This window comes from Pteropus vampyrus, unplaced genomic scaffold (assembly GCF_000151845.1).
Source record: "Pteropus vampyrus isolate Shadow unplaced genomic scaffold, Pvam_2.0 Scaffold520, whole genome shotgun sequence".
Taxonomy (NCBI): Eukaryota; Metazoa; Chordata; class Mammalia; order Chiroptera; family Pteropodidae; genus Pteropus; species Pteropus vampyrus.
Genome location: NW_011889301.1, coordinates 130,818 through 142,768, shown reverse-complemented (window position 1 = coordinate 142,768; position 11,951 = coordinate 130,818). Strand labels below are relative to the sequence as shown.

At 34.0% G+C, this 11,951-nt stretch overlaps 1 pseudogene; it reads right to left on the bottom strand.

Annotated features, from left to right (window-relative positions):
• LOC105307835 overlaps positions 1 to 11,951 on the bottom strand; it is a 59,855-nt pseudogene that overhangs the window by 39,780 nt on the left and 8,124 nt on the right.

Genomic DNA, 11,951 nt, shown 5'->3' with positions numbered 1-11,951 from the left:
TATAAAATACTTTTGAACATTTTTGGAAAACTAAGGAATATAATGGTGTTGCTTGCTCCCAATATTGTTGGATAAAGTGGTGAGAGAAGAGGCTGAGTTCTGAGATTCAGGTCCCCTGCTCAACTAAAGCATAAATGACCTAAGAGCTTCCATGAATGCCCTGAAGAAGGCCTTATCTTCTCTGGCCCCAGGGTTGATATTGCTGAAAATCAAACATCAATCCTCATCCAGCAACTGGCTGAATTATAATACAAACTGAACTCTCAGCCTCACAGAGTGTCTACTGTAAAGTGAGGGCACTGAGTGGGAAGGAATATGATCCTGTAAATTGGGATGGGAATATGTAGAAGACCCCAGTGAAGCTGGGAACACTGAGCCCCTAAATTCTAATGAGTCTTCTTTGCCAGTGGGCTTGGTTCCACTGGTCCCACCTCCAGCAAAAGTGTATATATATATACACATATACATATGGGTTTTCTATATATGGCCAAAATATATTTTTCAGGGATAACCAGACCACTCAATGGAGAAAGGACAATCTCTTCAACAAATGGTATTGGGAAACTACATTCACATGCAAAAGAATGAAGATAGACACTTTATATATATATAAAATTAGTACTGTTTCTCTGGAGAACCCTAATAGTTTTATAGGAGCTTTATAGTTTTGGGTCTTATGTTTAGGCCACTAATTCATTTTGATTTATTTTTATATATGACAGATGATAAGTGTCTATCTTCATTCTTTTGCATGTGAATGTAGTTTCCCAATACCATTTGTTGAAGAGATTGTCCTTTCTCCACTGAGTGGTCTGGTTATCCCTGAAAAATATATTTTGGCCATATATATAAGAGCTTATTTCTGGGCTCTCTATTCTATTCAATTGGTCTATTTGTCTTTATGGTAGTATCACACTGTTTTAATTACTGTAGCTTTGGAATATGTTTTAAAATCAGGAAGTGTGAGTCCTAAAATTTTACTCTTTTTTCAAAACTGTTTTTGCTTTTTGGTTGGAGTCCCTTGAGATTTCATGTGAATTTTAGGATGAATTTTTCCATTTCTGAAAAAAAATGCTGTCGAGATTTTCATAGGGCTTTTGTTGAATCAGATCGCTTCAGGTAGTATGGACATCTTAACAATATTAAATCTTCAAATCTGTGAACATGGGATGTCTTTCCATTTATTTGTCTTTAATTTCTTTCAGCAATGTTTTGTAATTTTCAGTATACAAGTCCTTCGATTCCTTTGCTAGGTTTATTCCTAAGAATTTCATTTGTTTTGATGCTATTTTAAATGGAATTTCCTTAATTTCCTTTTGATTATTCACTTTTAGTGAATAATCAACTGATTTTTGAGTGTTTTGTATCCTGCAACTTTACTGAATTGTTTTCTATTTATTGGGTTTTCCATATGTTAGATCATATTATCTGTGAACTGATAATTTTACTTATTCCTTTCCAATTTGGATACTTTATTTTGCTTTATTTTATTTGTATCTAAGTGATCTGGCTACGATGTCCAATATGTGTTGAATAGAATTGGCAAGAGTGGGCATCTTTTCCTTGTTCCTGACCTTTAAAAAAACGTTTTCAGTCTTTCACTGTTGAGTATCATGTTATCTGTGGACTTTTCATAAATGGCTTTTTTATTTAGAGGTAGAGTACTTATATTTCTGGCTTGTTGAGTTTTTTTTCCAGTAATAAATCTTATCAAATGTTTTATGTGCCTCAGTTGAGGTAATCATGTGGCTTTTGTCCTTCATTTGTTTAATGTGGTATATTATACTGATTAATTTTGTTATGTTGCATTCTAGAAATAAATATCCCTTGATCATGGTTTATGATCTTTCAATGTGCTGTTGAATTCAATTTACTAGTACTTTGTGGAGGATTTTTGCCTCAATATTCATCAGGGATATTCGTTTTTAGTTTTCTTTAGTATTTTTGTCTAGCTTTGGTATCAGGGTAATACTTATCACATAAAAACAGTTCAGCAGTATCTCCTCTTCTATTTTTCTCTATTTATGGTTCATAGTGTATGTACTCTTATAATCCTTTCCTATTTCTGTGGCATCAGTTGTAATGTCCCCTCTTTTATTTCAGACTTTAGTATTTGAGTCTTCTCTCTCTTTTTCTTAATTTAACTAAAGGTTTGTCAATTTTGTTGCTTTTCTCAAAAAATCCAACTCAATAGTTTTGTTGATTTTTTCTATTTTTTATTTCCATTTCATTTATCTCTGCTCTAATCTTTATTATTTCCTTCCTCTTGCTTCTTTTGAGTTTATTTTCATTTTCTTTCTTATCAAGATATTTTCTCATTTCTCTGGTAACTTCTTTGACCCACTGGTTGTTTAAGAGTATGTTGTTTAATTTCCGCATTTGTGGATTTCTCAGTTTTTCTTGTGCTACTGATTTCTAGTTTCATTTCACTGTGATCAGAAAAGGTACTCTATGATTTTAATCTTGAATTTGTTAAGACTTGTTTTGTAGTCTAACATGTGTGCTATCCTGAAGAATGTTCCATCTACATCTTAGAATAAAGCACATTTTACTGCTCTTTGGTGGAGTGTTCTATATATGCATGTCTGTTAGTTCCAATTGGTCAATGTGTTGTTCAAGTGCTGTATTTCCTTATTGAAATTCAGTCCGGGTCTTCTATCCATTATTGGAAAGTGGGGTGCTGAAATCTATTGTGTTGCTGTCTATTTCTCCTTTCAATTTTGTCAAAGGTTGCTTCATATATTTAGGCACACTGAATTATAAATTTATATAAGAATTATAAATTTTACAAATCAAACCTCAGCGTTTGGTTTGATATTTACAATTCTTATATTTTCTTGGTGAAGTGATCCTTTTATCAATATAAATGTCCCTCTTTGTCTTTTTGGACTATTTTTTATTTAAAGTCTATTTTGTCTGATTTACAGTGTAGCTACTCCTGCTCTCTTTTGGTTACTATTTCCATGGAACATCTTTTTCTACCCTTTCACTTTCAGTCTAAATCTGTCCTCAGATCTAAGGTGAGTCTCTTGTAAGACAGGATATAGTTAAATTCTGTTTTATTAATTTATTCAGCCAATCTATATCTTTCGTTTGAGGGGTTTAATTCAGTTACATTTAAAGTAATTAGCAATAAGAGAAAACTTACTATTGCCATTTTGTTAATTGTTTTCTGTATGTCTTGAATCATTTTTGTCCCTCCTTATTGCCTTGTGTTTTGTTGATTTTTTTTTGTAATGGTATGCTTTGATCGCATTCTCACATTCTTTTGTGTATATTCCATAGATATTCTCTTTGTGGTTACAATTCCAGTTACACAAAACATCCTAAAGCTATAGCATTCTATCTTAAGTTGATAACTTCTACTTACGTAAAAACTCTACTCACAGATTTATAGCTTTATCACCCCTGCTTTATGTTACTGATGTCACAAATTACATCTTTATATATTATATACATTAAAATAGATTTATAATTTCTTGATTGTTTTTGTCATTTAAATTTTATGCACCAAAATTACCGTATTTATCCATGTTACTATATTTATCCATGTATGTACCTTTACCAGAAAAACTTATTTTTTCATACAGTTGCCATCTGCTGTCCTTTTATTTCATATTGAAGGACTTCCTTTAGTGCTTTTTGTAGAGAAGGACTAACTGGAATGAAATCTCTCAGCTTTTATGTAAGTCTTAATTTCTCCTTTTTTGAAGGACAGTTTGCCAGATATAGTATCCTTGGTTGAGTTTTATTCTTTCAACAGTTTGAATATATCACCTCACTCTCTTCTGATCTGGAAATTTTAGTGACAATCTTATGGACCTTTATATATGACTAGTCACTTTTCTCTTGCTTCATTCAAGATTCTCTCTTTGTCTTTGACTTTCGACAATTTGATTATAATGTGTTTTGGCATGCTTCTGTTTGGAAGTATCCTAGTTTAAGTTGTTTGAGTTCCTTGAGTTTGTATATCCATTTTCTCCTCAGACCTGGGAAGTTTGTGGACTTTTCTTCAAATAAGCTCTCTGCCCTTTTTTCTTCTCCTCGTAAGACAACACACAGGAAGTCCTCACTTACGGTCACCAATAGATTCTGGAAACTACGACTTTAAGTGAAATGATGTATATCAAAACCAATTTTACCACAGGCTAATTGCTATAAACAAGAGTTAAGTTCCTACAACATATTTATGGTTATAAAACATCTCCAAACTTCTAAATAAAGACCTAAAACACTTCTAATATTAAACACTGAAATAAATGTGTGCCATACATACATTTAAGAAAGAATGATAAAAAATAAGTTAGATAATTATTTTCTAACTTGCTTATTCCAGTTCAGAGTTGTGGGTAGCCAGAGCCTATCTAGGCAGCTCACAGTGTTAGGCAGAAAGCAACCTTGGACAGGATGCCATTCCATTGCAAGGCACACTCAAACTCTCTCACACACACATGTTCATACTGGGACAATTTAGACACACCAATTAACCTAATGTGCACATCTGTGGGAGGAAACTGGCGTCCCCATTTAGACATTGAGAGAATGTGCAAACTCCACACAGATTGTGGCCCTGGCTAGGAATTGATTTTTTTTTTCTCTTCAACATTATCATGAAATAATGTTATCTGAAGACTTGTTGTATACTGGTCCACTTAATAGTGTCCTATAAGTCTCTTTGCTTTTCTTCATTTTTTTCTTTTTGTTCCTCTGAGTCAATAATTTCAAACGATTTATCTATAAGTTCACCCATTCTTTCTTCTGGCTTACCAAGTCTTTTGTTGAACTATTTTAATTAATTTTTAAGTTCAATTACCCTTTTCAGATCCAAAATTTATTTGGCTGTTTTTATAGTTTCCATCTTTTTATTGATAATCTCATTGTGTTCATGCATTGTTTTCCCGCTTTTGTTTAGTCATCCACTGGTATTCTCTTTTAGCTCACTGATCATCTTTATGACAGTTATTTTAAATTCTTTGTAGGCATCTCAGGGATTTGTGTTCATTAGGGTAGGTTTCTGAAGTTTTATTTTGTTCCTTTGGGACACATTTTCTCATTTCTTCATATGCCTTATAATATTTTTTTTTTTTTGCTGGGATTTGGGCATTTGAAAAAACAACCACCTCTCCTAATCTTAGAGTAGTCACTTCCTTCAGGGGAAAACATTTACCAAGCAGCCAGGAGTTTCAGTGACTTTCCAAGCCTTTTCTGATCTCTTTGCTCTCTCTGGTGTCTGCTTGTGGAACTGCAGCTTTAATATGCTGCCATGTTCTGTTTTCAGCAGCTTTCAAACTCTGGTGCTGTTATCAGCTGTGCTCTGTACCAGGTGAGGCAGAAACCAGTCCCTCTGACAACCCCAGAGAAACCAGAATGTTGGATGCACAGTCTACTATTTTGTTTCAATCTTGAGGGTGGATTTTCATTGTGTGTGTGAAAATTCATGATGTTTGACCCACTTGTTCTTCCCACTATGTAGCATATTGCAGCTCCTCCAATTGCTGCAATATGCTACATAGTGGGAAGAACAAATGGGTCAAACATCATGAATTTTCCTACCACTTTAGCAAAAATTCTGTCTTGGTTTCACAATGCTCTGGGTGCTGTAGCTTCTCAATTGTTACTTAGAGTTCTCACAGAGGTATTCAGGTCTATATACTGTTGGGAAAAGGAGGGTCTGTAGTTTTCTGGTCTGCTACCTTACTGATGTCACTTGATCAAGAAATCTCAATTTTTATTTTCGTCCAACAATTTCCAAATAAGTGAGATAACAAATCGTGGCTTCCTCATTCCTATGTGGTCAAGTCAATAGTGTCTGACATGTCAAAGTTCGAATACTCATAGCTTAGAGTATGTAACTAAATTGTCAGAGTTATAATGCAGATAATTTTACTTTTAAAGATGAAATGTTCTATAGCATACTTCTCAGCATTGAGCTGAATTACAGCTACTGTAACAACTGTATTTTGTTTTTAATAACTTACTGCTTCCAATCATAGGGATGATACATGTTCGTGATATGAAACTTTGACAATAAATAAATATTTTTTAAAAAACCATCTGTATTTCACTACCCAGAGATAACCAGTGTTAAAATGTTAGGTCAGTTTCATTATTATTTCCACTTAATACAAAGAAACTCAAGTTTGTCCCGATAACTTCTATTAACTACAGTTTGTTTTAGAAACCAGTGATACCTAGATTTACTTTTTTTTCCCTGAGCACAATTTTATGTTTGCCTAGTCCTTTCCTCCTGGGAATACAGAGTATAATAAATTTATAAAGAAAGAAAAGCCAAGGCATATAACAGGAAGAATCAATAGCAGAATTATCATGATCTAGCTATTAGCCCAAAGATTGTAACTCTATCCCTGAAAAAGCTTTCTTCTGTTGAGTTGGAGGCAGAACAAAAGAAATTCTTCTCACTGTCATAGTGTGGCAGTCAGTGAATGTTACAGAATTTAAAGATCGAATTAAAAGTTATCACAAATATATTGAAGAACAAGGAAAAATATAAAAATAAGGCCTGTAAGTAACCAAAATGGCTGTCACCATGTTTCAAGTATTAAAAACAAAATTTCCCAAACTAAAAGCCAGTGGCTTCTCTGAAGCTCTTAAGTAGATTGGAGGCAACAAGCTGAAAGTAAAGGTTACCAAGAAGCACACATTGCTTACATCTTACCTGTAGTGATGAGAGTAAGAGAAAAACTTAAAAAAGCATCTCAGTACTTCTAAAGGCAAAATTTTCACAGTACAACACTGGCATTTAAAATAATAAACATGTTAAAAGAAAAAAAAATATATTCAGTAGAGTTTATATCTATCAAAATAATTTATAAATGGATGATTTGGCTTTTAAGAGTTAGTTTTAGTATTTGAATACTTCATCTATGGTATATCCTAGACAGTTTCACTGGAAATTTTTACCAAATGTTTAAAGAAGAATTAATACAAATTCTATACAATCTCTTCCCGAAAAAGCTCTTATTACGCCAAACCTGACAAAGACAGTACAAGAAATGAAAACTACAGGCCAATTTCCTTCATGAATATAGAAAAATCCATAACAAAATATGATCAAATAGAATTCAGCAATATAAAGAATTATTCACCATGATCAAGTAGTCTTTATTCCCAGAATGCAAGGCTAGTTGAATATTTCAAATTATCAATCAATGTTATCCACCATATTACTAGGCCAAAAGCGAAAAAGTCATATGACTATATCAATTGATAAAGAACATGCATCTGACAAAATTCAACATCCATTCATGATAAAAAAACATTCTCAGAAAAGTAGGAATCAAGGTGGAATTCACTCAACTTAGAAAAGATCATGTTCAAAAAAATCTATAGGTAACATTATATTTAATGGCAAAAGACAATGCTTTTCCTCTAAAATTGGAACAAGGCAACACTGTCTGCTCTTACCACTCTTATTCAATGTAATGCTTCAAGTTCTAGCTTTTACAATAAAGCAAGAAAAGGCAAAGCATACTGATCAGAGAGGAAGAAATAAAACTGTTTATATTTACATATGATATGACTGTCTATGTAGAAAATCCCAAGGCATCTATAAAAAAAACCAAACCACATCAGACCAAAAACCTCACAGGATAAAAGATAAACATAGAAAAATTAATTGTATTTCTATATACTAACAAGGAACATGTGAATACTGAAATTAAAAAAATGCAATTCCATTTACAATTGCTTAAAAAATTGAAACGTTTTCATACAATTCTAACAACATGCATAGGACTTGTATGTTGTAAACTGTACGATGCTAATGAAAGAAATCAAAGAATGGAAAAATATACCATGTTCATTGGTTAGAAGACTCAACATAGTAAAGATGTCAATTCTCTACAAACCGATATATAAGTTTAACCCAATTCCCATCAAAATCCCAGCAAGATTTTTTTGTATATATAAGATTATTCTAAAATTTACATGAAAAGGCAAAGGAACTAAAATAGTTAAAAGAATTTTGAACAAACTGTTTTAATAACAATTTCAAATAAAGTGAGAGTAATCCATCTACCCAATTTCAAGACTTACATAGCTAAACAAATCATGATTGTGTGGTACCGGAAGAGGAATAGACACAAACATCAATGGAACAGAATAGAGAACTTAGAAATAAACCTAAATAAGTATGCCCAAATGATTTTTGACAAACATAAAAAAGCAATTCGATGGAGTAAAGACAGCTTTTTCAACAAATGGTGCTAGAGCAAATGAATGTGCATGGGTAAAAATTTGAGCGCCAACCTAGTATTCCTTACACAAAAGATCCCAAGGGAAAAAATAAATAGTTTGAACTTCGCCATAATTAAAAACCTTTGTTCTGCAAGAACATGTTAAGAGGATGAAAAGACAAGCTATGGAGTGGGAGAAAATATTTGTAAATCATATAACCAACAAAACATTAGTGTCTAGAATATATAAAGAATTTTCAAAACTCAAGAGTAAATAATCAAATAATCCAATTAGAACATGCGCAAAAGATACACGGATAGCAAATAAGCTGTACATGAAAAGATGTCTAATATAATTAGCCATTAGGGAAATGCAGATTAAAACTACAATGAGATTATCACTATATACCTATCAGAATGTCTAAAATGAATAGTGGCAACACCAAATGCTGGCAAAGTTGCAGAGAAACTAGATCACCTATACACTGCAGTTGGAAATGTAAAATCGTTTGACCACTCTGGATAAGTTTAGCAGTTTCTCAAAAAACTAAACATGTAACTACCCAGAAATTGAACTCGTTAGTGTTCATTTTAGGGAAATGAAGATTTATGGTAATAGAAAAATCAGTACATAAATGTTTTTGGAAGCTTTACATATGATATGACTATAATAGACAAAAACTGGAAGCAACCCAGGTGTCCCTCAGTGAGTAAATGGTCTGTGATACATTCATACCATGGAATACCACTCTGCAATAAAAAGGAATAAACTATTGACACACACAGTAACTTGGATGAAATTATGCTGAGTAAAAACATTTAATCCCAAAGGATACATATTGTATGATTCTACTTTGTTAATCCTGAAATGACAAAATTGTGGAAATAGAGAACAGATTAGTAGTTGCCAGGGGATCAGGAGGGGGTAGAGATGGGAGGAAAGTGAGAATGGCTATAAAAGAGTAACATGAATGATCACGTGGTAATGAATTTTTTTTAGTATCCTGACTGTATGTCAATATTCTAGTTGTAATACTGTACCATAGTTTTGCAAGATGTTACCACTGGGGGAGAAACTGGATAAGAGTACATGGGTTTTCCCTGTAGTATTTCATATAACTGCATGTGAATCTACCATTATCTTAAAACAAAAACCTTTTTCAAAAATCATGGTAGAAACATTGTAAGAGGTGGCAGAGATAGCAAATAAGTATATAACCACCGTACTCCACAATTGACACTAGGTTCTTAACCACATAAAAGCCTCAAAGGCTGCTACAAATTTGAGTCACTGCAATACCAATAAGCTCTCTAGTGGTAAGGACTATTAAAGTTTTTGTCAGTTCTTTTCTTTTAAAATTGTTTTTTACCAGTTATTTTCTTAACTACTGGAAATAATTAGATATTTGCTTTATTTTTAAAGTATACTGAACTAAGCAATTAGTCCCTGGGCCAAACAGTGCTTATGCAGTGCAAAGAAGAGGCATCTTTCAAGAATGGTCATGATCTATGAGACTAGTATTGCCAATGTAGAAGCACACAGGACAAACTAGGTCAACTGGGAATGTGCCGTGGGAATGTAGGCCTAAAGGGCAGAAGCAGTCATTTAAGATCTCATTCCCTACAAAGCGGGCTGTGGCTTGCCTGTCAGGACAGTTGACCATACTTCTCCTTCAACGGGTGCACACAGAGTTAAGAAAAACTAGTTGGACACTTTCTTACCTGTTTCATGACTACCTTAAAACCTGACAAGGTATAGTTAAATAAAATGTAAAATATAAGATGTTAACATTGGGGAAAGTTGGGAAAAGGACATACGGAAACTCAATGAACTACTTTTGCAACTTTTCTGTAAGTAGTTCAAATAAAAAGGTTAAAAAAGTTGACTTTATCATTGTGGGAAATTTGGGAAAGTCACCTTAGTTTAGTCAGTGAACAGCAATATTTCCCCCCTTGAAAGTGTCGCAGTTTAAGAAACAGTTAACATCAGGGTCACTATCCAAGAGACTCTTGGATGCCTGGCTCTCCCATGAGCCTGGCCCCTCCACACTCACCTGGATGTCTCAGAGCTAGAGGACACGGGCTGACACATGGCATCTCCTCTTCCTCCTCAGAGTCATTCTGTTTATGCTTTACCATGAACAAGGGCTCCTAAGGGGGCAGAAAGAGTCACATGAATTTTGTTCTACCAAGAAGAATATCCAAACCCAGCAAAAATCCATGCTTTTTCCATCTTTTATATGTCTTTATGCTTTCAAGCGAAGGACATGATTATAAGAATTTTTATCAGTTGAAAAGGTAATTTTCAGTATATCTAGTTACTTAGGAATTATTTTCTAAATCTGCCTGGAAAACTGAAGTGGAGGCTGCTCCCATCCTGACACCATTTCGTTTCTTCTAAGCCACACAACTACTGATGCTCAGAGAATGATTAGAAGTACATTTACAAAGTCAGTTGTTATAATTTTAATTCTCAGGATGGTACAGTAGGCACGTGTTAGGGCTCATCTGAATGAATGAATGGACCTTACTAACAAACCTAAAAGTTTTTCAAGTCAGTTTTTATTTTTAGTAGTTAAAGCAGAAAACAAAATTTTTATATTTCTGGTGTTTAATCTAGTGATTGACAACAAGCAGTATGTGTCCTGACCATTATGCTGAGACTCTAATTTGGTAATTCTGATTATTGCTCTTCAGCTACCTCTGCCTTGACCCTGGTGATCCCTAGGCAGACTGAAAGGGGAGAGGAATGAGTCATTGCTACCATCACCATAGGCTCTGCCAAGCTCTCTATCACTTGGCACAGTCACTAAGAAAAGTAACCAAAAGAAAAGATACTTGGTCTGATTGTTGCTCAACTAATACCAAGAACAGCCCACACGTACAGCACTTACTATGCGCCAGATACAAAGAACCATATATGAACTCATTTAATCTTTACAACAACCTTAAAAAGTAGGTACAATTATTATCTCATTTTGGAAGTAGGAAATTTTTTTAAATTAAGTTTATTGGGGTAACATTGGTTAATACAATTATATAATTTTCAAGTGTACATTATCATTTGACATCTGTATATTTTATTGTGTTTACCACCCAAAGTCCAGTTTCCTTTAGCTACCATATATTTGGTCCCTTTTACCCACTTCATACTCCCTCTACTCCCCTATATTTGACCCCTTTACCCCATTTACCTCCTCCTTCCTCCCTCCTCCCCTGCCCTCTGGTAACCACTAGTCTATAGTCCACGTCCATGAGTCTCTGTTTGTTTGTTCTGCTCATTTGTTGCTTTTAGGTTTATGTCCCACATATAAGTGATATCATGTGATTTTCAACTTTTCCTGTCTGGTTTATTTCACTTAGCATGATTATCTCAAGGTCCATCCATGTTGTCGCAAATGGCAGTATTTCATCTCTTCTGATGGCTGAGTAATATTCCATTGTATATATGTACCACAGCTTCTTTAGCAAATCATCTATCGTAGGACATTTCAGTTGCTTCCATGTCCTGGCCACTGTGAATAATGCTGCTATGAACATCGGTGGGCAAATATCTTTTCGGATATGATTTTTTTAAGTCTTTGGGGTAAATACCCAGTTGAGGGATTGCTGGATCATATGGTAGATCAAGTCTTAGTTTTTTGAGGAACCTCTATACTGTTTTCCATAGTGGCTGTACCAATCTGCAGTCCCACCAGCAGTGTATGAGGGTTCCTTTTCTCCACATCCTCTCCAACATTTGTTATTACTTGTCCT